Source organism: Carassius carassius, chromosome 24 (assembly GCF_963082965.1).
Source record: "Carassius carassius chromosome 24, fCarCar2.1, whole genome shotgun sequence".
Classification (NCBI taxonomy): Eukaryota; Metazoa; Chordata; class Actinopteri; order Cypriniformes; family Cyprinidae; genus Carassius; species Carassius carassius.
This window is the reverse complement of record NC_081778.1, coordinates 26,132,666-26,158,724: the sequence shown is the minus strand read 5'-3', so window position 1 is coordinate 26,158,724 and position 26,059 is coordinate 26,132,666. Positions and strand designations below refer to the sequence as shown.

Below are 26,059 nucleotides of genomic sequence, written 5' to 3'. Positions count from 1 at the left end.
CTTTACATGCCTGAAAGAGGCGCTCTCACCAACCAAGCCGAGGTGGGCCATCAGAACCAGCCCCAGGCCTGGTGTAAGAAACGCCTGGGGAGTCGGGAAAAAGAGGAGAGGGCTAGGATAGTAACAGCCCTCCAGGAGATGATCCATCACTAACGCTGTGATCGTTTGTACTGGATCACCTCCCTCAGATCCTTCTTTTTCCTGCGGGAGTCATGCCTCCCCTGTGACCTGCTCCTACATGGAGGGGGTGCACGAGAGGCGACACTAGCTCTCTGGCCCTGTCCACGGCCCTCAGGTCGTGAAGGGCCAGGCTCTCCCGCCTGTCTGGGCTCGGATTCGGATCTCAGCGGTATACAGGTCTTAGGTCCCCCAGCAGGTCGGCCTGGTACGCCTGCAACACCGCCATAGTGTGCAGGGCAGCACCGGCCTGACCCGCTGCCGTGTATGCTCTGCCATTCAAACGCGCTGTGGTCTTGAGCGGTTTAGATGGCAGGGCTGGAGCACTCAGTGTCGACGCCCGCCCAGACACGAGATGGTTCGCAAACGTCTCGTCAATGGGCGGCATCGACACATACCCATACTCGCCGATCCCCTCAACATCAGCGAAACTAGCCCACTGATGTCGGTGGATCCGAGCAGAGTATGGGTTCTTCCATGCCCTCTCGATCTCAGTATGGAGATCAGGAAGAAATGGAAGGCTCGCCTGAGCTGGTGGTCTATGGCCGGGGAGAAATCGATCGTCCAGCCTGCCACGAACAACTTCTCCCCTAACGCGCCGCCATGGCAGTTGCAACCTGTCAGTGGCGCGTTCCATTACATCCAGCAGCTCAGCATACACGGGGCAGGGTGGCTGAGAGGGTTCAGGGTCCACCTGAATGACCTCCTCATCATCCATCACCTGCCCGTCCTGAAGAGCATCTGTTGCAGGAACAGTAGGAGAAAAATCCTCTTCGTCATCCACCTGCAACTCACCCTCGTCATCCGCCGAATCATCTGAGAGGTTAACACCCCTCTCAAGACGATCGGCGAGATCCCTCTGGGAACCCCATGACGCGAGTCGCCGCTCTGCCTCAGCGCGAGCGGGACCTGAGCCACGAGGTACAGATGGTGAGCCCTCCTCACTCGAGAAGAAGGCTAGACGAGAGCGGAGCGTTTTCAAAGCAAAACGCTCACAGTTTGCACAGACAGCTCCCTCAAGAGCCGCCTGTGCATGCTCTTTGCCCAGACAGAGAACGCACAGTTCGTGTGAATCACCCGGCGTCAAATACCTTGGGCACGGATCCGCACACTTCCTGAAGCTTTCAGCCTTCTCCGTGCGTTTCATTTTCCTTGCCGACTTTTCCAGCGATATCAAACAGACAGTCCCTGAAGACGAAAAGATGTTTGTCATGTTTGCAAGGCTCCCTTTTATACTTGCAGGTCGCACGTTAATCATTCACGTTAATGATTCACGGGCTGTCGCCGGTCATTATGATTGCCGTGATTTGATAGTGATTTCAGACACCTGTCACGCCTGAGGCGTTCCCCAAAGCGTCATTCTGACGTAGTGTAGAGTTCCCTTTCGAAAGGGAACCACTGGGTTCCTCAATTAACCTTTCAGAGAACAGTTCTTAAAAGAATCATTTTTTTCTTAGTGTGAAGAACATTTTAGAGAACCTTTTTCCACTATGAAGAAAACTTGTGGAATGGAAAGTTTCCATGGATGAAAAGAGGCAGACATGGACAGGTTTAAAAATGAGAGAGAGCTGACAAAAAGGCAAAGCAGCAAGTGAAGATGTGTAAATTTCAGTAGATGTTTTGCTGCTGAGACCAACGCTGCTGCATCTTCCTTTTCCTCCCCTACTCCCGACCTCCATTACCCTCCAGAGACGATTTTACACGCCATCTATCATTTCAGACAAATCTGTAGCATGTGGACAACTTTCTGAAGTTTTTGTTTTAAGAGAAACTTCATCTGCAGCTGTTTTCCTGTTGCATCTCAGAGGTTAGACAGCTTCAGTCAGAGCGTGAGAGGAAAAAAGAGAAGAGGAGTGAGGTAAACAACTTTATCACTGGAAATACGATTGGAGAGCTGGTATGAGTGGTTGCTTCTTATCTAGCTGCCTCCCAGCAGTGAGATCTTTTAAATAAGTGAAGGGAGGTTCAGGCTTTCGATTAGAACCTCACCAGAACTTAAATTTCATAAAGCTCTGCAGTTTTTGTCAGATATCTCAGAGCCAAAGTGAGAGGAATGTAAAAAGTGGGTGAGTAGTTGAGGAACAGGTTTGAGAGAAGAAATGGATGCATAGGGAGCAGAGAAGAGGTGATGGGGGCAGAGATATAGGCTTCCTTAATCAAACTTCAGATCCCAGAGTGAGAACTCAACACCAGAATCTAACAGCCCTCGAAGTCTCCAAGTCACACTTCATGCACTTATACAAGAATGAAACAAGGGAGAGAGAATGAAACCAACTTTGATGACTTCTTGTTTCCCATGATTCTGTTCTCCTGCAGGAAAGGACGCCATTGTGGCTGCTCAGTGAGATTAGGCCAGATTTACAGATTCTCACAGTCATTGTTTGGCATCTCTTTGAGAGTTGTTCGCTCTTTGAAATCACAACCCCTCCCCAAACACATGGGCAGCTTTGCATTCTTTATTTTGCAGATTTTGGTAGCCATTTATGCAAACAAAAAGACAAATCTTCCACTTTGATCGCCGAGCCATGAGTTTGCTCTTCAGGGATGCAGATTGAGCCGCGTTGTGTGTGTTTAGTGAGGGGAGTTGGGTACAGTCTTATTTTAGAATTATTTATTTCCTCTTATAATGTTTATTATAATGATTTTATTCTTTTTAATTTCAATATAAATCTTAGGAATTTTGTTATCTGCAATTGTCATTTTTATCATATTTCTATATATATTTATTTTTATTTTAGTGTTAGGTTTAGTAATTTTAGCACTTCAGCTTCAATTTATTAATTTCAGTTAGCTGCCTATGCAACATTTGAAGTTTTTTTGAGTTTAAGTGTTTAATCAAATAAATATATTACAAACCCGATTCCAGAAAAGTTGGGAAACTGAATGCAATTCAAATTTCAATATTTTATTCAGAATACAACATAGATGACATATCAAATGTTTAAACTGAGAAAATGTATAATTTTAAGGGAAAAATAAGTTGATTTTAAATTTCATGGCATCAACACATCTCAAAAATTTGGTACAAGGCTTCTTCTTTTTATAACAGTCTGCAAACGTCTGGGAATTGAGGAGACAACTTGTTTAAGTTTAGGAATAGGAATGTTGTCCCATTCTCGTCTAAAACAGGCTTCTAGTTGCTCAACTGTCTTAGGTCTTCTTTGTCGCATCTTCCTCTTTATGATGTGCCAAATGTTTTCTATGGGTGAAAGATCTGGACTGCAGGCTGGCCATTTCAGTACCCAGATCCTTCTTCTACTCAGCCATGATGTTGTAATTGATGCAGCATGTGGTCTGGCATTGTCATGTTGGAAAATGCAAGGTCTTCCCTGAAAGAGACGATGTCTGGATGGGAGCATATGTTGTTCTAGAACTTGGATATAACTTTCAGCATTGATGGCCCCTTTCCAGCTGTGTAAGCTGCCCATGCCACGCACTCATGCAATCCCATACCAACAGAGATGCAGGCTTCTGAACTGAGGGCTGATAACAACTTGGGTTGTCCTTTTCCTCTTTAGTCCGGATGACATGGCGTCCGAGTTTTCCAAAACGAACTTCAAATTTTGATTTGTCTTACCACAGAACAGTTTTCCACTTTGCCACAGTCCATTTTAAATGAGCCTTGGCCCAGAGAAAACGGCTGTGCTTCTGGATCATGTTTAGATATGGCTTCTTTTTTGACCTATAGAGTTTTAGCTGGCAATGGCGAATGGCATGGTGGATTGTGTTCACTGACAATGTTTTCTGGAAGTATTCCTTAGCCCATGTTGTGATTTCCATTACAGTAGCATTCCTGTATGTGATGCAGTGCCATCTAAGGGCCCGAAGATCACGGGCATCCAGGATGATTTTCCGGCCTTGACCCTTATACACGGGATTGTTCCAGATTCTTTGAATCTTTGGATGATATTATGCACTGTAGATGATGATAACTTCAAACTCTTTGCAATTTTTCTCTGAGAAACTCCTTTCTGATATTGCTCCACTGTTTTTCGCCGCAGTATTGGGGGAATTGGTGATCCTCTGCCCATCTTGACTTCTGAGAGACACTGCCACTCTGAGAGGCTCTTTTTATACCCAGTCATGTTACCCATTGACCTAATAAGTTGCAAATTGGTCCTCCAGCTGTTCCTTATATGTACATTTACATTTTCCTCTTATTGCTACCTGTCCCAACTTTTTTGGAATGTGTAGCAATATTTGGCATTTCAAAATGTCTCACTTTCAACATTTGATATGTTATCTATATTCTATTGTGAATAAAATATACGTTTATGAGATTTGTAAATTATTCCATTCATTTTTTTACTCACAATCTGTGCAGTGTCCCAACTTTTTTGGAATCAGGTTTGTATTTTATTTTCATTTATTTTAGCTTTGTTTTAGTTGTTGAATTAGTTAAAAATAACAACAGTGATTGGGTACGTGTTTGTTTGGGTACATAGGCAAACCCACTATTAGACGGTCAGACGGGGCAACCCCAAATCTAATTTGTGGCGCAGCTGTAGGTACCTTTCATCTCTCCCAAACGCGGGTGGTTCTGCTTTCTCTTAATCTTTTAGTGTTTGAAAACATTAGCATTCATGTGCCCATGTGTGCGTCTCCTTTTTGAAGACAAGCCCAGCGGGTCTGCCAGGGTCCCATCCAGCTCTGTGTGCCACTTCTTCACAGAATCACTTGAGTGGAAAATCTAGAAGTAAAGGGAAGCATTTCACCTGAATGGGACATGGGAATATTGGCAGTGGAGCTCTGCAATTTCCCTGTGGCGATTCCGGGGGCCGGAAGAATGGCTGCAAGTTTTTCAGGATTTGCCACTATGCTCAACCAGACCAGCATGCTGACTTGTTCCAGCGCTGCACTTCTCCATTCAGAAGACAGAGTGTAGCCTCAACAGGGGTTAATGACAAATACAAGCATATGCAGCTTTGAGGAAATTAGCTTTCTTAAGAGAACACCAACCCTCCTTTGGTTTCCGAGGGCTTTAGGTCATTATCTTTATCTATAATTGCTTTTGTTAAAATGGAATGATCTATTGGCACAAATCCTGCACTTTACATGTTTTCCATCATTTTTATTCTTGTAGTGTGCTATGCATGAGTGAGGGAAGGATCCACTTTGTTTTTTCTCATCCCATTGGAGCATCATAAATCTAACCAGACATATGATATACTAATGAATAATGAATAGCAAATCTCTTTCTTGCTCTCTTTTTGATTCTCCCTCTCTTCTGTTGTTGTCTCTAGAGACGCTAAGACCTGAAATGTACATTTCAACAAAGAACAGCAATTATGCTTCTCATTTGCATGACTTAACATGCATTTGCATGTGCTTGCGCAGAAGGCTTTGTGTACAGCGTATGTTTAACACGGCAGAATGTGGAGCTGTTAACAAGCTGCATCCTGAGACCGAGCCTAATGGACAACAGCCCTCCTGGAAGTTTATGAATCTTTGCTCAAAAACAGACAGAGACATTAGCTTGAAGACTTACATACTCTACACAAGTAATATGAATGCTACAGCTACAGAAGTTTCATTTTACATGTGGTTGCAAAAAAACTATATTAGTTATCTGCTGATATTGGGGATTTTTTTTTTTTTTTTTATCATCGGTCAGTTGATAATAATTTTTTTATTCAACAAATAGAAAAAAATAACTTTATGATTTTACATTTTGATTATACATTTGTCATAATCTAAAACTCAACTTTAAAAACACTAATAATTGAGTAATAATATTAAATGTAACCTATAGCAAATCCCAAAAATCATTTGTTTTCATACAAAAATGTATACAATTTTAGTCAGCACCATTTATTGGCCATTGGCCATGAAAATGAAATGAATTACCAAGTTATTGGTATCATCCAGAATTTTAATACTGGTGTATTTCCATTTAGAAATGTGTCAGTAGCTGAGCAATAATGTTTTACATAATCCATAGGATGTTCAGGGAGTTCCTTGTTGTCCATTAAAAACAAATCTGAGAAGATATACCAGTATCCATTATGTTTTTTTTGTTGTTTTTTTAAGAAATTTCCTGGCATAAATCATGAATATGATATGAGCCCTCGCATCAATTTTCAGGGATTTATTTTTTAATGCTGAACAAAAGCTCTCAGATATTCATAATTCAAGTGACAGTTTCCATGTTTTAGATTATTCTATTTCCACAGAGTTTATGAAATGTGGATCTGAGAAATTTGCTTGATGATGAAAACCACATTGAAAATAGTCTTTATTCAGGGACCAGTTATTGTTAATGTGAGGACTGGTGAATTATTGAGAATGTGTCTTGAGGGTGCGATGTGAACAATGGGAAGTACTATACACTAACTTCTTGAGTCTACAGTCTCTCTGTCTCCATTTCTCATATGTCTTTCTTTGAGGTGGTGTATAGGGCTAAAAAACAGCTATATTATTACAGTGGTTTGGAATATTAAGCTCAACAAGAATATATCTGTTTTTATCTTTTTAACTGTTCCTCTGCTCACTTATCTTTGCCATTCATTGTTTAAGTGCTCCACATGGACTGAGCATTCCCTTCCATCACACCTGTCTTACATTACAAAAGAAATGAAGCTCCCTGAAGAACAGATTGATTTATTTTTCTAAATAAGCTGCAGGTACTGACTTCTGTACCCACAGGAGAATTTAAGAGCATCCGATGAGACTGTTTCACAAGCACATGAAGCCTACTGTGTGACAATTCTTATTGCTAGTGTGCAGAGGTGGAAAGAGTACAAAAATATTCTACTCAAGTAAAAGTACCATTACATTAATGAAATTTTACTTAAGTACAAGTAAAAGTACAAGTCTAAAAATCTACTCAAGTAAAAGTAAAAAGTAGCTCATTTAAAATTTACTCAGAGTAAAAATTACTTAGTTACATTTTAACAGTAGGAGGGAGTCAAAATGGGACAGGCCAAGGGTGTCAAACTCAGTTCCTGGAGGGCCACAGTCCTGCACAGTTTAGATATAACCCTAATTAAACACACCTGATCCAGCTAATCTAATCATTTAGGTTTATTTGAAAACTACAGGATACGTGTGCTGGAGCAGGGTTAGAACTAAACTCTGCAGGGCTATGGCCCTCCAGGAACTGAGTTTGACACCCCTGGGATAGGTCTATTAATCTCAAACTAGTTGTTTTTAATTAAAGGAATCAGTTATTTAGAATAATAAAACATTTGGGCTATTACCAGGCAAATCAGTATCAACAAACTCATCTTTTAATGCAGAGGAAATGCAGAAGATTCATTGGAAGTGGCATTTAGATGTATTACACTGTTTAGTGCAGGACAAGAATGCATTTAACCTGCAGTTACAAATGCATGAATAATGTTTTGATATACAAGACATAAAATGTTGAATACTCATTTGAAATGATAAGAAATTAATTATTTTAAAAAATCAAAAGATACTTTAAATGTGAAATTAAAATGGCCAGTATGTGTCAGCAAGTCACTGTTAATAAGTGAGTCATTGCGATTGAACCTAATCATTTAAACGGTTGATTCATTCAGGAACGAAACACTTTAATGTTGCTCAGAGACGCAAAACTGTGCTTTGGTGGCTGTGTTTGGAATTATTTTCTGTTGTAGAAATAGAGCTAAAAAAGGCAATATGGTGTCTAAAACGTCTCTTAATTAACTTTTTTACTGAACTGTTATATATATGTATGTATATATTCATGATGATTTTTGGAGGAAAAGATGGCATTCTTTGTGTGATTTTGATTTAATATATGAAATTATATAAATATGTGAATTTTCTGCCCCTATATCTTCAATTTTGTGATCATTCTAAATGCATTTTAGGAGACTGAATCACACAGTGAAAGAACGCACTATAAATGCGCACGCACATCATTAAAACAAAAATAGCACACTCCTCAACACGGTCTTTTTAGCTAATTTGTGCAAAACCTCTTGCTAAAATGTCAAAGCTTCATTTTAACCACCAATGCAACGATGCAATTATTTAGCTTACCTCTACATTCTTGCGAAGGGTTGATGTCTTGTCGAGATTTTATAAGCTGCTAGTTTGGTCTTCCTAGGCAAGTACAGCTTACACTGCATAATAGAGAATACATATGGCCATGGGTTCACTTCATTTCCTTCGAGTTCAACTTCAGAATATGACGGGGTTTCGTTTTCAGCGGTGTCTGCACCACTAACGCCTGTTTTGTCCGTCTGCATCTTTCTTGTGATTTTAGCGCCAGTTTGCCCTCCTGCCCATTATTTACTGCCGTAGTTTCCAGGGAGCGATTTATTTTATTTTTTTTTTTTTTTCACTCAGTAATTGATGTGTTTTAAAATGTAGCGAAGTACAATACTTCAAACAAAATATACTTAAGTAAAAGTAAAATTACAGATTAAAAAAATTACTTTAAAAAGTATTAGTACACAAAAAAGCTACTCAATTACAGTAACGCGAGTAAATGTAATTCGTTACTTTCCACCTCTGCTAGTGTGGAACTTTTTGATGAGATACACTGTAAATATATATCCCCTAGGAACTGTTTATTGCTCAGATGTTGCTCTTTCAGAGCTCTGGAGATCTTTTCAGTTATGTTTTGTTCTGTGTTTCTTGTAAAACTATATTTCCTAGAAAAAAACTCAAAAGTTAAATTTAATTATATAGTACACAATATCTATTGTTTCAGAGCAGCTTTACAGAAATCATGATGTAAGTGTTTAAAATTTCTTAATGCCTTCATGCCCTATAGTCTGTTTAACAGATTAGAGTTGAATGTACCTTCAATTTTGCAATGATTCAAGCAATTAAGCAGTTGAGATGTGCTATATAGTATATATATATATATATATATATATATATATATATATACATACTTATATCCAACTATATATATAGAGCTGGGTGATAATATACGAGGGGAGGTTTTCTGTATAACTTATATCGCTTATATCGAGAAGTTCATGTATGTTTCATTTAAGTTTCAACTTGTTCTCAGGTGATATCTGAAATATTAGAGGGAACAAATTTGACAATTATTGACATACAGTAGAATTCTAGAGCAATAAAATTATTAAGTTTTGTATAATATGGATTAATATGGATCATTTGGCTCTAAAATAATTTAATGAGAATTATTTGAGTTTATATTGAGATCTCTCAGACTTACGATTGCAGACTTTTGGTAGAGTCTTCTGTTTTTTCTTTTGAAAAATATTGGTAAGTGGAAGTCTTTATTTTTATCTCAATACTGTCTAGGAGAAGCAACTGAGATGTTAACAAGATCTTATTGTTCAGTTTTCTTATGTTTGAGGAAGCATATAGAGAGAATCTGACTTTCTTTGAGAACATGTGGAAAGAGATGTGTCTTGCTAAAACCCCAGCAGTGACAGAGCGGAGGCATCTTTTGTACTGAACAGATTGACTCAATTAATATGACTTTTCCCACATGGCCACTACTAAACACAGTTTGGTGTTCCTTTCCATTCTAATGAAGGAGTAGAAACCACAAATGGAGCACAAGAGTTGCAAGTCATAGTTTGTAAAGTCACTTTTAGCTTTATTTATTTATTTATTTATTTAGAGGGAGAGAGAGAGCAATCTCAATGGTGGAAGGGTGTCTGCAGTTCTCCTAACATCAGTTTGAAAATGTCTCCCATGGTCCCCTCTCCAGTAAAGCCTGTCAGACTCCAGCAAGGTAATTGAGTTTCTGCAGAGGCAAAATGAAACTGAAGTTTCAGCAGCAGCATCAAAGGGAAAGGCGCTGCTTGTGGTTTTTCTACTCCTCACAGCCAATACAATCGATTTAATTCCTTGTAGTAAAAGGGGGAGTGGAAAGATGGATCCAGGATCAGGTAGCTCATAGATCCAACAGAGTTCTGCAGAGCACCTCTATGACATGTGAGATAAAAATTACTTGATGTGCAAGATGATGTATATAAGCAACCTGAAACTAAAAGTACCTCTCGTCGGAGGACACAGGCCTTTAATCACATATTGATGGTATGTTGTGGTAAACAAACCCTTGCTATATCGCTTTAACCCGGTGGTTTTTCAAAGTGTGGGGTGCACCCCTAAAAGCAGTGCCACTGTTCTTTTATTTAGTATGTTGTAAAGATATCATGGCATACCATTTTTTATAATTAAATAATTTTGTGTACTTTGTTAACATAAAGTAATTGAACAATACAAAATAATTGAACAATGTAAAGCCTACTGGCATAAAGTATAACAAAAACTGTGAATGCTGGAAACAGTTGTGCTGCTTAATATTTTTGTGGAAGCTTTTATGCTTTTTTTGAGGATTGTTTCTTTCTTTCACTGTTTTTTATACTTTGTCAGTAGGCTTACATTGTCATGGGACAATGAAGACTGGAATAATGGTTGCTGGCTCAGCACAGGACTAAAATTACTTTTTAAATTATATTAAAATTGAAGACAGTTCTTTTAAATTCTACAAACCCGATTCCAAAAAGCTGGGACTCTGTACAAATTAGTAAAAAAGGAAATGGAATAATTTACAAATCTCATAAACGTATATTTTATTCACAACAGAATATAGATAACATATCAAATGTTGAAAGTGAGACATTTTGAAATGTCATGCCAAATATTGGCTCATTTTGGATTTCATGAGAGCTACACATTCCAAAAAAGTTAGCAAAGTTAGACAGGTAGCAATAAGAGGTCGGAAAAGGTAAATTTACATATAAGGAACAGCTGGAGGACCAATTTGCAACTTATTAGGTCAATGGGTAACATAATTGGGAATGAGTGGCAGTGTCTCTCAGAAGTCAAGATGGGCAGAGGATCACCAACTCCCCCAATGCTGAAAAATTGCAAAGATTTTGAAGTTATCATCATCTACAGTGCATAATATCATCCAAAGATTCAAAGAATCTGGAACAATCTCTGTGCGTAATGGTCAAGACCGGAAAACCATACTAGATGCCCATGATCTTCGGGCCCTTAGACGGCACTGCATCACATACAGGAATGCTACTGTAATGGAAATCACAACATAGGCTCAGGAATACTTCCAGAAAACATTGTCGGTGAACACAAAACTTTGAAACTTCCACATCATTGTATTCTGTTTTTAATTCACATTTTTTATTCATTTTATATTTTTTGGAGTCGGGTTTGTAATTATTTTACATCTTTGATCAAATACATTCATCCTTGGTAAGCAAGAGATTTTTTTGTGAAGTGGGTGCAAATTTTCTTCTTCTTTAAAAGTATAACTAAGGCATCAACAATAACAATTAAAAACGTACTCGGTTACTAAACGTAACCTCGGTTCTCTCTAGAAGAGCGAACGAGTACTGCGTCTTAGCTAAGACGCTACGGGAAAAGTCTCTTTTCACGAAAAACTGAAGCAAAAAATTATCCTTAATTTTGTATTTTTGTAAAGCGCATTTGCAGCAGTACACAGCCATAGGCTTCGCGCCCTTCTTGCCACTTCCCGCCGAAACGGGTGTGGCCCAACCTATAAAAGGAGCTCGAAAAGGCTGACTCACCTGATTTATTTCATCGCCGAAGCGAACCAGAGTGAATCGTGCGCACGGCAGAGAACGCAGTACTCGTTCGCTCTTCTAGAGAGAACCGAGGTTACGTTTAGTAACCGAGTACGTTCTCTTACGAGAGCTCTCTCGTACTGCGTCTTAGCTAAGACGCTACGGGAACCCAATGTAAAACGCCGTGCGCGCAGGGATCACACACCAATAAACCTGAAGCAACGCCCAGGATTTACAGTGCACAGTCACCTGAGGGACTCACAGAGAGTCCAGGACAGAAAAGGGAAAAAGCCCTCCGTCCTATATCTAGCAGCATCCGTAGATGCGGCAATATGACATCACACAGCCGAGGCAAGGCCTGACCAATGTGGCAATGCGGGTCTTACGCAATACTGCCCATATAACAGTCGGCAGCGCATAGCGCTCGTGAACTCAGAATTCCCCTCAGGGCCCTGATTCGACTATACCGACAACAGCCTTGCTTGCAAGGCGGGGACCTCCGGGTTATAGAACCTGATAAATGTAGACGGCAAGGCCCAACCTGCCGCCATACATATATCCTGCAAGGAGATCCCAGTAGACCACGCCCACGACGAGGCGACGCCTCTTGTGGAGTGTGCTCTGACGCCCAACGGGCACTGAAGGCCCCTGGAAGCGTAAGCTAACGCTATGGCGTCAACTATCCATCTGGATAGAGTCTGTCTCGAAACAGCCATTCCCTTGGAACGTCCACCGAACGAGACAAACAGCTGTTCCGTCTGCCGAAAGGCAGCAGAGCGAGACACATAAGCTCTTAAAACCCTGACAGGGCAAAGAAGACTCGAGTCTCCATCCTCCCCTGACACCGGCAGGGCAGACAGGGCAATAACCTGAGCCTGAAACTGTGTGTTGAGGGATTTCGGCACATAACTGTGCCTAGGTTTGAGTATGACCCTTGAGTCATTGGGCCCAAACTCCAAGCACGACTGGCTCACCGAGAGCGCGTGCAAATCACCCACACGCTTCACAGAAACGAGAGCCAACAAGAATACTGTCTTGAACGACAGATGCTGAAGGCTAACCGATTGGATAGGCTCAAAAGGGGGACCCTTCAAGGCCTCCAAAACCGCCGGGAGGTCCCACATAGGGACTGACGGAGGTCTGGGAGGATTCAGCCTCCTAGCTCCTCTGAGGAACCGGATGACTAAATCGTTCCTTCCTATTGACTGACCGGACGCCGTTTCAGAAAACGCCGCGATGGCCGCCACATAAACTTTGAGCGTGGATGGGGCTCTGCCCTTATCCAACAGCTCCTGTAGGAAGGAGAGGACCTCCGTCACCTCACAACTAAGGGGTGAATAACCTCGAGCTGTGCACCAGCTGGAGAACACCGTCCACTTCGAGGCATACAGACGTCGTGTCGACGGAGCTCTAGCCTGAGTGATGGTATTTAGCACTCCCACTGCGAGATCAGCGGGTAACCGTTGAGCGTCCACACATGGAGGGACCACAACTCCGGTTGAGGGTGCCAAATCGAGCCCCTGGCCTGCGAGAGGAGGACCCTCCTCAACGGTACCGGCCACGGGGCGACATCTGCTAACTGCATCAAATCTGGGAACCATGGTTGGTTCTTCCAAAGAGGTGCTACAAGCAGTATTGAACATCTCGTTTCTCTCACCCGTTCTATCACCTGCGGAAGGAGGGAGACGGGAGGGAACGCATAAAGCGGGCAGCACGGCCATCTCCGTGACAGCGCGCTTTCGTTCTTGGAAAAGAACGCGGGGCAGTGAGCGTTTTCGTGGGACGCAAAGAGGTCCACCTCCGCCATGCCAAATCTCTCCCACAACGGCCGGACTGTTTGCGGGTGTGGAGACCATTCGCCCGTAGGAACATTGCCTCTGTGTATGGCAATGCCATATGGTGTATGGCAATGTAACATTGCGCGAAGTGCCCTTATTGGTCTGATGTTGCATCAGCCCGCGCTCGATAGGCTGTGCAGTTGCCGCAGAACAAGCCAATGAGCGAACGAGCCGTCTCGCCTATGGCTGTGTACTGCTGCAAATGCGCTTTACAAAAATACAAAATTAAGGATAATTTTTTGCTTCAGTATTTCGTGAAAAGAGACTTTTCCCGTAGCGTCTTAGCTAAGACGCAGTACGAGAGAGCTCTCGTAAGAGAACCAGTACTTTAACCTATACAGTGAAAAGCCATTTGAAATGACAGGTGTAACATAAAGACATGTCAGACAAGATTAGACAGTCCAGACTTGATTGAGCTGATCAGTTAACTCAACAAATACAAAGTTAACTTGTTTTCCACCTCCTCTCAGGGCTTCTTCACCCTCTACGCTTTTTGGTTTCAGTCTGCCTAGATGTGGTATGGAGCGCATGAGTGAGGGGACATAGAGAGGAGCTCTCGCCCTTTAAAGACTCTTGGTCTGAGTTGAAGCAGATCAGAGGTAATGAGACATCCTTTGAAATAACGGCTCCACTCCATCCAGGAGAGTGAGAGAGAGCATGTGCCTCACTGGCAGGCTTCCTTTGAGAGGTGTGTGCTAGTGCTGATCACGTTCATTATCTCATCTTAGGACTCAGCAGCCGTAACCCTTGCACACACATGCACAGTCTCTAATTGAGTTTCTGTGTTGTGCTGACTGGTCTTTGATTTGCCCACAAGTGGTCAGAGAGACTTGCCTTCTATGCTTGCCTTCCATGTTTCTAAGCCTTTTACTATCTCTCTCTGTCTCTGTGGTCAGATAGCTTCTTAATCACAGCATCCCAGATGACATATTGACACACTCTAATCATCTACAGAAAACGATTATGAAATTAGACAGCACTTTTACCCTCTGTTGGAAAACCGGGTCTTTCCAGCTCAAGGTGGTACAGCTGTGTGGTATCTGGTCCAAGCTGGTCTGAGCACCAGCAACAAACCTGTTAACATGTTTTAAAACCCACATTAACTACAGTAAAATAGTATTTTTTTGTTTTATCAGTCAGAGCTATTGACTAAGATTGCCTACCAGTTCAATCAGGACTCAGCTAGCTTGTAGCATAATTGGTCAACCACTTAAACTGGGTCACTAAACAGACACTATATGAGGTAAATTTTGTCAAAATTTTGTTGATTTCATGTTGACTTTAAGATGGTTTTAGCTGGATTATCCAAAAGGGCACTTAAAAAATTGTAATTGGAGTTAGAAATTTACTGATTCTTTAAAGTACCTAGAGACCAATATACTCAGTGCTCGAATTGAGGGGGGGCTGGGGGGATCCGGGACCCCCCATAAGGTATTAGGGACCCCCCATAAGAAGTAAAAAATAGAATTAGGGGGGTCCCTCGGATATTTTTATTTTAGTAAAAATAATAATGACAAATCAAAATAAATGCATGCAAAGGATACAGTAAATATCGTGAATTGATTATTTACAATAATTTATTTTAAGTGTGTTTATAGGCTAGTTGTCATGTCTCTTTAAAATGTAAACGTCCCGCCTAAAGAGCGCTGTGCGCGCGCATGACATCGTCGACAGGACTGTTTGTTTGGCGCCGCTCTGGTGAAGCTAATTTTAGCTTTTAAAATATGGAGAAAAATAAACCTCCACTCGCAGTCGGGAAGAGAAAGCTTCTTACTGACTTTTTTGAGGGGTAATTGTCTCTCGCTATATATCTTTCTACTTTATATCTAACAGTTATCCACTCCATGTCGGGGCTTTTATATTCCTAGCATATTGGAAACATTTAGGCTTACATTACTATTTTTTTCATAATTAACAGTCCTGGTTCTACAGGAGTGCTAGTGCTAGAGATCTCGATGAAGATGGGTAACAGATTTTTAGTAATTATAAAGGGAGCGCTAGTTGTGCGCTTTCTATGCTTTCTAATATCCATTCAGAATTTGTATTTATTTGTATATGACTTGTTTTTCATGCTGCTAGGACCAAAGGCTGTATAAACACGGCAAAGTTTTGGGAATTACATACGCATTTATGCGGGATTCACTCTTGAAATAGAAATGATTTATTTTGATTGCCATAGTATTGTTTGTTTATGAATAAAGCAGCCTTTTTCACTGAAATGGTTGAATAGTCTGCTGACTCACTCACTTATGACAGTGCTTTATCGCCACCTACTGGACGTAACTATTTAAAAATCGTATGTGCTGAAATAGTTGAAAAATCACAACCAACACACAGGCTGACAGCATGTTTTGCCACAATTTATAATAAACAAGTTTCATGCATTTAATCAAGCCTTTTGGAACAAACATTGTCACATCAATCATCCAGTTGTTTTTAGGGTAAATACTACATTGGTAAATAAAGCTAGAATCATTCTGTTGGATGTACACTATTCAAAAGTTCAAGAGTCTCTTCTGTTCACTAAGCCTGCATTGATTTGATCCAAAATACAGTAAAAACAGTAATATTATGAAATATTATTACAATGTAAAATAATAATACAATAAAATATAATTTATTTCTGTGATCAAAGCTGAATTTTCACCATCGTTACTCCAAGTGTTCATCACATGATCCTTCAGAAATCCTTCTAATATGATGATTTGATGCTCAACAAACATTTATGATTAATATCAATGTTGAAAACCGTTATTTACAGTATTTTAAAAAAAATTTAGTTTGATGAATAGAAAGTTTATCTGAAATATAAACTTTTGTAGCATTATACACTACCATTCAAAAGCTTGTGGTTAGAATTTATAAAAAAATGTTGGGAAAGAAATTAATACTTTTATTCAGTACGGTTGCATTTAATTGATCAAAAGTGACAGTAAAGACATGTATAATGTAACAGAAGATTCTGTTTCAAATAAATGCTGTTCTTTTGAACTTTCTATTCATCAAAAAATCCTGAAAAATAAAATGACTGACTGCTCTCTTTTCACTGCTTTCGGAGACATTATGAAATAATTATCCCTGTGCCACTGTTGAATCTGACAGTGATACCATCCAGTGAGACTGGAAGCCATCTGATTATTTTCTACTGTTTTTGAGACATTTCAATGTATTTTGAAGTCACTTGCTTTTACGGGTGTTCAAGTGCCTTATATGTAGTGCCCTGGTATATTTGCCATAGCTGCCCTTTTGAGTCTGCTGCTTTGTCACCCTCTAAATCCATATTACTCAAGTAAGTAATTTAAAAGAAGATATATATATATATATATATATATATATATATATGTATGTGAATTCAAGCGTTTTTAATAAATAGTATATATTTATGCATATTATGATCAAATATATTGTATATTTTGTATAAAGTGTATATTGCGAGACTAACCAACCCCCCGCCCAAAAAAACTTGGGGACCCCCCCATAAAACTTGACTCAATTCGAGCACTGAATATACTGATATGAATGTAACACCAAGTTAAAAAAAAAAATCCAATTAGTCTTTCGCCGAGCCCCGCCCCCTTAGTTACTGTTGCTATGGCCGACAAACAAATGGTCAAACACGACAGATTGCCATGAAGGGAAGAGGTATACCCATGCGTGTCAGTCACCTTTTTTGGAGCAATACCTCCGCGATATCCTCCAGATCAAAGCAAAAGGGGTTACAGTATGCAGTGGAGGGATATATTCAAAATATAAAAATACGCAATGAAGGAGACAGGCTACTATCGAGGCTAATGCTTACCGGTCTCAAGCGAAATCTGAGAGACCCCATGACCTGTACCTCAAATGCAATGAGCACAGCCTTGTGGACCAGTCATGCTCTTGCACTGCCGGGTAAGTTCTCTTTCATATGTTATGGTCTATTATTGTCTATTGCGAGTAGCTATTTTGTTCAAATACAAGGGTATGTTAGCTAGCTAAACCTACATGTGCGTCAAAGCCATTCAAAGCAACTAACATTTCTCTGTTGTTTTGAGAATAGCTGTTTTGAGAATCAGAATGTTTTATTTCCATTGTTGATTAAAATAATTCACAAATAGGAAATTGCTTGGGTTAAAAGGTGCATAACAGATAAAATAATAAAATGAAATAGATAAAACAAAATATAAGGCATTCAGATATCCATTTTATTTGATTATATTATATTATGGGGGTGGTGTTGGCGCAGTGGATAAGACACATGCCTTTGGTGTGAGAGACATGGGTTCGAATCCACTGTGAGACACCAATGTGTCTCTGAGCAAGACACTTAAACCCTAGTTGCTCCAGAGGCATGCGACCTCTGACATATATAGCAATTGTAGGTCGCTTTGGATAAAAGCGTCAGCTAAATGAATAATGTAATGTAATTATCTGTTATGCAACCTTAACTAAGCCAAAGCTATTTCCTAGTTGTAAATTATGTTAAACAATGGATATAAAACATTCTGATTCTGAAAACAGCTAATACTAATAACATAACTAATAACATTAATAACTAATGCTACTTCTGTAATTCTTCTTAATTTAGTTCACCAGGGTTTTGCTCTCATATTGTGGGCATGATGCTCACACTGGACCTGTGCCGTGCCTGACATAACTTTGGTCCAATTTGTGTTCTTGCCTCTAGTTAGTAGATCTAGACAACACAGAAACTATTTAGCTGTTAGTCTTACCATTGAGCAGACGTATTTATGCTTTGTAATGTTCGACACATTTAACTGGGAGTGGGGCCGTCCACACTGTTTTATCCATTGTAGGCACCGCTCACGTTGTGTTTTCGGCTTTTGGGAATGGAAAGAACACATCTCCTCCAGACAATATCTCTGGGTATCTAGTGTCCGATTTACAAATGTTGTGGGCGCACCACTTCACCATCTTGCTTGGAGTCAATGTTTGTCAGAACTGCTAACATAGTAACGGTTGCTATGATGTGTGATTGGACAATGGCCGTTTTGGGGGAGGGGCCGGCGTAAGGCTAATTGATGAACCTTGATGCATAGAAAATTCCAGAAGATGGTTCTTTGCCAAATTATTTCTTTATTTTTAAAAGTATGTGTCTGATTTTAGCATGGTTTCCACAGAAAGGAGGAACAGTTAGCATGTTTTTGTGGTTTAGGTCAGTGCTGTGCTGTCCGGTGTGGCAGGTCCCGCTGTATTTCACTGTGAAGTGAGGATATGTGTCCACAAACAGCCTCGGGGCTTTCAATTAGATTTCAGCCGCTGAAATGAGAAGGAAATAAACAGCAAGAGGAAAAAAGGGGAGTGAAAGTGAGAGAGAAAACACATCACTAAGATGGAGGATCAACCTCTAGAGTGGTTTCTCTCCTCTGTGTAACAGCCTCACTGCTCAAAGAAGTATTGCTTGTATTTTAGATGACAGTGTATGAAATATACAACATGCCTGAGCTTTGATATAACATAGAAGAGTATATAGCTGTTGCTTTTGTCAGTTAGATACAAAAACAGTGTGTGTGTGTGTGTGTGTGTGTGTGTAAGAACATCCCACACGAATGTCGGTTTGAAATCAACAGAACAGAAGAAACATAATTATATGTGTTCAGTTCCTCCCCTGATCTCTCTCTCTGCGTGCTCTCTTCAGCGGTGAAAAATGGGCTTAATTAACCTGCAGGAAACATTGTGAATGTGTATGATGCGTGGAAGCGTGTGTGTGAATTGTGTTTCTTTTTCAATAGCTGCGTCTAAATGAGAAGCAGGACATTAAAACTGTCATAGTAGTGGATTTCTCCGTGTAAATGTGATACATTATTACTAGTATTACTAGATGCTTTTGACATTATAAATCAGATTGCCTGATATAACCAACCAGATATGTGTGCACCTATGATGTGTTTTTGTGTGTAATATATGAATATATGTGGGCCACAATGCAAGATTATTAATTAGGATACACTGTGCTTTCGTGCTCTGGCTGGGTCAGAATAGCCCACACAGTCTACAGACACACACACAGTACTTCAATAATGAGGCCCTGTCTGTATCACACACTGCCCTCTGTCACTGCCTACAGATTAGTATGCACACTTTCACACCTACATTAACGGTCATTCTTACTCTCCCTTTGTGTGCGTTTGGGTGTTTGGTTCATCAAGCTAAAGTCCTTTCTCCTTGCTCAGTGTGAAATGTTGTTTCCACTCCTGGATCGTTTGGGGCATTTGTTTCAGAACCTGATGTATTTTGCTCATTCGTTAATTGCATTTTGACATATATGAAGTTGGCGGTCGTGCTTGGACACCAAAACAATTGGTTTGAGATAACCTGAATGAGGTGGTCTTACGCTGATTGAAAAGAAATGCTGGAGCAGATCAGTGGGGATACTTTGCTTATGCTGATGTTTTGTGCAGATAACTACAACTGAAACCCAAAGTAGTGTAAAAAATCTGTTTCTTTTCACATATCTCTCACTCTTTGAGACGTCTCACCCGAAGGAATTTCAATGTGCAGTTCATCATTTGGGGAGACAGAGAGTGAAAGACAAAGGCCCTTAATTACATCCCTGGAAAAGCATGTCATCAGAACAACAATGGGATATACATTGTTGAGTGTTTAATTGAACATGAAAAGAGCTCTCTTTTTAGACCCGCAATGCAAAAACTTCTTCTGCCTGCCCAGCAAGGACAAGGCAATTATCTGAGCTCACCAGCATGCTTTTTGCATGTCACAAAGACTTAACCCTGCAAAGCGGAGACTTGTCTCGGGGGGACACCTGCACTGTCCCAGTTACCATGACAACTTGGCCTGCACTGTCATTCACCAGGACACCTGCAAGTCTTTCCCTATGCTGTTTGTGTGTCTGTGTAATTCCAGATCATCTGTTCAGGTGGTCCTTTAGGGAGGTATCTGGCTGCAATAAATACTTCAGCAACATGGTATCAGGAAGGGCTCAGAGTGAGTAGAGACATATGGTTTCTGGGTTCTCAGAGTCTTTGGTTTGGTGCTGATGTAGTCCTTCTCAAACAGACCAACAATGGCACAATTTTCAAGATGGTGGAGTTTTTTTTAAATAGGTAGTTTTCCCCAAAATTTAAATTTAAAGTCACCATGAAGTCAAAATGTTTTTTTTATTTTTCTTAATTATTTTTATGGAATAATGAATTTTTTTTTTAAATAAATGTATTAATATTATTATTATTATTATTTTATTAAAATGTGCACAAGGACTAGGCAATAATTCCTCCATTCCAGAAACCTGTCACTTACACGAGATCGCAATGATTCATGGATCTAGCCTGGCCTTTCATTTTTACTTTGTTCGGATAAACGTAACAAAAGAGAAGAAAAGATGTTTGTAATTTACATTTAATGTAGACTTTAAAGGGGTCATGAACTGAGAAATCAACATTCCCTTGATCTTTTGACATATAAGAGGTCATTGTACTATAAAAAACATTCTGTAAGTATCAAAAATTTTCTTGTTAGCCTAAAAACATTGTTGAATTCAAGACATGGATCAATGAATGAATGAATCATTCAAATCATTTGATCAGGTTTTGCAGAATGAATCTACAGATTCATAGGAGTCAAACCAACAGTTCATTCATGAATCATTTAATTCAAACATCACTGATATTTTTCATTAATTCAAATTAATATGTAATAAATTACTTTAATTTCAGCCTGAAGATAATTTGATAATTAGAATTTGATGTTTTTTTTCCATAATTTAACGTGACACCAACAGTATTCATTAATTTTCTAATTATTAGTAATTTTATTAATTTTGTTCTGAAGAAGAAAAAATCATACAGGGTTGGAATGACATGAAGAATTTTCATTAACCAAATTATCCGCACTTTATTAAAGATTTAAAACGAAAAGAATATTATATATATATATATATATATATTATATATAATGAATATAAATAATGAAGCATTACTTAAATCTATTAAATTATGAAAAAGCTAACTCTAAGCAATGCAATTTTCCTGTTGTTTGTTTCATGCCCTTATATTTGAATCACCATTAAAAAAAATGGTAACAAAAGAGAAGCTGCGCATGTTTGATGTGGTTGAAAAACATTTAAGTCTCTTTGAATGGAATCTAATTTTCCTCTGTCAGCATCAGCTTCTGTTAAATCCCCTCGCCAAATTACCGTACACCAAATTAGGCCAAAAACAACACAAACACAGCACACACCGTTTCCGTCCCTCTTTTTTATCAGCTTTTGATCTTGTTTTTTTTTTAAATTCAACAATCCGTGACATCTTCTGTATTGATATTCAAATTAGTGCGGAGCTTTGGATGGACTTCACCATTCACCAGCTATTTATATGAAGACCTTATTATATCCGAAGCTTTGCTTCACCACAATCCGTGCTTAGCGTGGATTAGCAAGGTGAAAACAAATGCACGAAGGCCTTTGCGCATTCTCCTCCATTTTTTTTCTCACGTTATCTTAACTTGTAAAGTGTGAAGCCATAAAGATCAAGTGATTGTTTCATTATATTTTATGCACAGGGTGAGAAAGAGATCGAAGTTGAGATTCCATATTGTTCTTTTGAAACAAAGACTAAGATGTCATGAAATGGATAGTAAAATCCCACTGTTTCTTTACCAGACGGCCTTGTTATTTCTATCATAGCTAAAAGGGATTTTTACACTTTCCTTTCTCTCTCATTCTCCTGATCCGAGGGGTGTTTATCTATCTTCAGGATGTGGTGAGTTGAGTAGAGATCCCTTTGCTGGAAGCCTCGCCAGGGTTCCTCGGGTGTCCCTTGAACTGCCCTCTTCCCCGCTGGAGGTTTGTTGACTGAGCCTGTGGCCCATTATCCTCTCAGGTGTGGGTGTTGGGGTTTGTTTCACATCTGTTCGGCCTTTAGGCCACTCCAGTGGTGGGCTGCACAAAGAGCTCTGTGTGAGGTAGGAAGGGTCGCTTCTAAGGTCTGTGTGTCCATGTGGAGAACACAGATCTTTAGAGACCCATGAAGATGTGGAGCCCCTAAAGTACACAAACAGTACCAGACAAAGTCAACGTGTCTGTTCTGTCTGCGCTCTCACTCCACATGAAGTCACCTACTTTTGTGTCATCTGCCATAATTTGGCCAAAAACCCTCAATGCCTTCTCCCATTTTGAGATATGATTCAGAGCTGCCTGGTGAAGACAGCTTCTTTTAACAAACTAGAATTTAACTTAATTCAACTCAGTTGATAATTTTACAAAAACAAAAAAACATAGCAAAAAGAAAAAATTGGCAGATAAATTTCCTTGATTTTTTAAAAAAAATTTATTTATTAAAACTAACAAAGTATGTTTTTTTTGTTTGTTTGTTTTTTACATTGAACAATGATGGAGATATTCTTTACCCATCTTCTATGGTGTTTTCTTAGCAGCATACTGTATAAAACAAAAACAGCTCCTTATAAAAAAAAAATGAAAATGTTATATTATTGTAGTAGTTATGAACAAATACAAAGATGTAACTTTTTATATGGAACTCTATAACTCTTTATATTGAGTGTGTTTTTACTCAATTGGTTCTCTATAGGGCTTATGTTTTTTGGAACAAAGCAGGAATTACGGTCTGTCTGAAATGGGCTCGTGAAGGAATATTGTAACGGGGCTCAATTACATTAAGCATGTTCTTAAAACCTACGTTTTCCACTACAGAGTAAGGCGCTCGCTCACTCAGTACGCGCTGAAGGCTCGTTGCAAAATGGCTAATGCGTTTAACAGACCAGAATTAGAAGATCCTCCAATAACCAACAGGTCTGGTGTTTGGGTGCACTTTGGATTCCCTGTAAGCTATAATGGTGATGATAGAATGAATGGTAAATTGTAAGGTCTCATATCCGCGGCTATAACGTAAATGTAGCCTACCAATCGCCGTGGTGATGTCTTTTGCCCTGTTTGAATCCGTTGGAAATGTCTGTCTAAATGCTGCGGGGATAGTTTGTTGCGTGTATGTTTTGCCTTTTTTTCGTCTTTTCCCAGATACTGACACACTAAGGTGATGTCGGCATAAATGAGTTGACATGTTTCAAGTATTCCCGCTGGTGTTTTTTTTTTTTTTTTTTTGTATTCCCGCTGGTGTACCCTAGATGTGACATATCGTTGTTTTTTTTATCCACCACTCTCTTGGCATTACCATTATAGCTTACAGGGAATCCAAAGTGCACCCAGACACCAGACCTGTTGGTTATTGGAGGATCTTCTATTTCTGGTCTGTTAAACGCATTCGCCATTTTGCAACGAGCCTTCAGCGCGTACTGAGTGAGCGCGCGCCTGACTGAGTAGCCTAACATAAACATATAAGTTGGTGTTTTTTTCTTCTTCGGGGGTGTCAGGGGCATTGCCTGTTACGTCGTTTGGGTTATTGGGCTACCTTGTTGAACGCATATCATTATATTTCACAATTTTTTTTTATTTTCCAAATATAATTAATTAGTCCAACGAACCGTCGGTCCATAATGCGTACTGCGTACCGAACCGAAAGCCTCGTACCGAACGGTTCAATACGAATACGCGTATCGTTACACCCCTAATATATAGATATATATATAGATATATTTACATAAAATGTAAATAACATAAACTAATAAAAATAAACTATACATTTTAATGTAAAAAAATAAATGCTTATATCCTTTTCATATATACTTTATAGCACGTATATATGAAAATGATATATATATATATATTTATTATTTTACATTAAAATGTACATTACATTTACAATATTGTTTACATACAAATTTTACATTACATACAAAATTCAATAATTATATTATATTAATATCTAATAAATAAACATTTTTATCGAATAAACAATATTTTTTGAAAATGTTATCTTTATATGTTTTTTTTTACTTTTTTATTTATTACACTATTCACTTAAGTATTAGCTACTAAGTTACTGTATTATGAATTTATATTTTTGAGACTTGTTTTTGTTATTGAATTTTAGTGTGTTGTAACAGTTCATATGGATGGACATTATTTGCAGAAATTTTATCTACATTTAAACATTGCTAGTGCATGATCAGTGTTATTCTCATCATATTTTCATCAACAGTATATTTTTGGTCTTTTGTCATAAATTTAGCACAGAATATTTTTTCATTTAGCAAGTATTATCCTTTCACGAGAATATACAGTTCCTGTATATTGTAATCCTGTAATAAAATATTATTCAATAAGGCATTACTATTCTGTTCCTTGCTGTGTTGCTAAAGCCAAAGTTCCTTCATTTGGATACATTTATGCATGTATTTGGCATACATCTTGCTAGGTTCAGTCGTGTAGACCACTGATAATTTATCCGTATTATCATCAAACATCAGTGAATCACAGTGGCAAGTGGACAGCCACAGAATTTGATTACACCAACAGCAGCTTTGAAAGGATGTACATGCATTTGCATAGAGAATGTCATTTTTTGTTGACTTTAACATGTGCAGTGATCTGTGGGGGTTTGTTGGTTTGTGTTTTTGCTCTGCTTGTATTGATGTGGCTTTATCTATTTGACTGGCTGCTCAACTTGAGCTCCAGTCCATCCGTTTGCACGACACATCATGCCTCCATAGACGATCACAGCACAGAGACATGGAAACATAGAGGTGAGACACCCAAGCCCCCGACCCTTTTATCTCTTTTTCTCTTATTGTGTCTTTTGTCTTTTCATTGCATCTCCCTCAATCAGTCTCTCTTGACATACTTCAGAGCATGGCTATGAAAAGCAGGAAGTGAGGGTAGCGGTAGTATGTTCCCTCTTGACTAGGTGCTTAGAAGTGAAGTTTTTCTTATTCACACTCTTGTCTCACTTTTGCGTGAAATGTCAAAAACAACACGATGCAAGTCTGGAAACAAACATACAACAGAGAAAAGAGAACACAAAAACACCCCAAAAAAGATATTTCTTCTCTGATAAGTCGCTCCTTTCTCCGTCTGATCTTCTGAGGCCGTCTGAGGGAGCAGATCATGTCTCTGACAGCAAACTTCCTCAGGACCTACAGGGGAAGTCAGAGATGACATGTTCTACAGAAATCTCATTTCTGTCTTGTAGCCGAGCATCCTCGGGCTGAAAGACAGTCTGAAGCCAAGAGGCGTCACTAAACTCAGGGTGGTTGAAGGCTTTCTCTACTCGTCCTGCTCTTTTAGTTGCTATTGAGTAGACTTGTGCCGGTATTCGGTAATGCGTTATATTGCGGTGATTAATATGCACGATATTGTTATCGTGGGCACTTCTAAATACCGTGAATAAATATACATTACAAATTATTTAGAATTTGGAATGCATTTTAAGAATATTATTCCCATCAGCTGCTTAAAATGCACAACACCGCTGTATGCTGCTTGAAAGAGCGCATGCGCTCTGATGTGAACAAGCACGTATGAGAAGCGCATACAGGAACACGTGAGAGACGTGCTGAATAAAAGCACATTCAGTCTCTTACAGCAGATGGCGCTAAATGCAGCCCTTATCCTGTAAACATAAAAATTATCTTAAATAACCATTCAGATTGGGGTTTTCTCTATGGTGTTTATTACAGAGC

At 39.3% G+C, this 26,059-nt stretch overlaps 1 protein-coding gene across 4 annotated transcripts in view; it reads left to right on the top strand.

Moving 5' to 3' along the window:
- LOC132103298 (neural-cadherin-like) overlaps positions 1-26,059 on the top strand; it is a 180,534-nt gene that overhangs the window by 87,634 nt on the left and 66,841 nt on the right. Inside the window, exon 1 of one of the 4 annotated variants that reach the window (XM_059508287.1) lies at positions 22,227-22,307. The exons of the other annotated variants lie outside the window; for them this stretch is intronic. The gene's annotated coding sequence lies outside the window, so the exon portion shown is untranslated. Of the gene's footprint in view, positions 1-22,226; positions 22,308-26,059 lie in introns of those variants that run through there. 4 annotated transcript variants of the gene reach the window in all.